We start from the raw sequence: 901 nt of genomic DNA on the forward strand, positions 1-901 counted from the left end.
TTAGTATTACAAAAGTATATGTTTTTTAGTATTATACAGATTATTATAATTAATTGTTGTTAAAATTGTATCTTATATTAATAATTGATTGAATTGCAAATTTTTCATTAAATATATTTATATATTTTTTTCTTATGAACTTAAACTGGTAGGTTTAATGTAAACAAGCATTATCAATTTGTTGCTAACACTAATACAGTATTAGAGAGTTATTAAGTATTAAGAAGCTAATACTTAATATGTTTTTGATAAATAAGTAAGGGAAATCAATTGGATTTAGAGTGACAAAGTGCCAACTTGTGTAGTTACTTGTTTTATTTCATGGATTCACTTATATTTAGTGAAAAATTCCTCATAATTTATAACAATTACCCTTGAGGTTGAGAAAAATTTTGATGGGAAGATATTGTTTTCCACAGATGTGTTGTCAACCGTAAATGATGTTTTGCTGGGATACAGGACCAGTGGAAATTTTTTTAAATTAAAAAGGAGAAGGTATCATTTAAAGAAATCAATTGCACTAAATTTAAATTGAATAATGGTAACTATACATATAACCAAAACTAATGAGTGTTTTATTTGTGTGCTGAGGTAGATTATGAATTACTGTAGTTGAAATTCTGGTATTTTATCATATTATCCATTATTTAAATCTTGAGTTGTTGTTTAGTCAAGATTGTTGAAAACAGATTAGATTTTAATGCAGTAAAATACTTAAAATTATTTTGAATAAGTTTTAAGATATCAAATTGCCCAACATGCAGTTAATTAATATTGTTTCTGTTAAATTATGATTTCAATGCCTAACAGTAAGATAAAAAATAATAATTTTCCAAAAGTGTGATAAAATCAATAATTTGTTATTTAAATAAGAATGAAAAACAGTTAAAATTCATTATAT

At 23.4% G+C, this 901-nt stretch overlaps 1 long non-coding RNA gene across 2 annotated transcripts in view; it reads left to right on the forward strand.

Moving 5' to 3' along the window:
• Window positions 1–275: 275 nt before the first annotated feature.
• Window positions 276–901, forward strand: part of LOC136796268 (uncharacterized) — a 5,877-nt gene continuing 5,251 nt past the window's right edge. For both annotated transcript variants that reach the window (XR_010843963.1, XR_010843964.1), the window contains exon 1: window positions 276–541. This is a non-coding gene — a long non-coding RNA (uncharacterized lncRNA). The remainder of the gene's footprint in view (window positions 542–901) is intronic.

Source organism: Halyomorpha halys, unplaced genomic scaffold (genome assembly GCF_000696795.3).
Source record: "Halyomorpha halys isolate HHAL.00 unplaced genomic scaffold, Hhal_1.1 Scaffold106.1, whole genome shotgun sequence".
Taxonomy (NCBI): domain Eukaryota; kingdom Metazoa; phylum Arthropoda; class Insecta; order Hemiptera; family Pentatomidae; genus Halyomorpha; species Halyomorpha halys.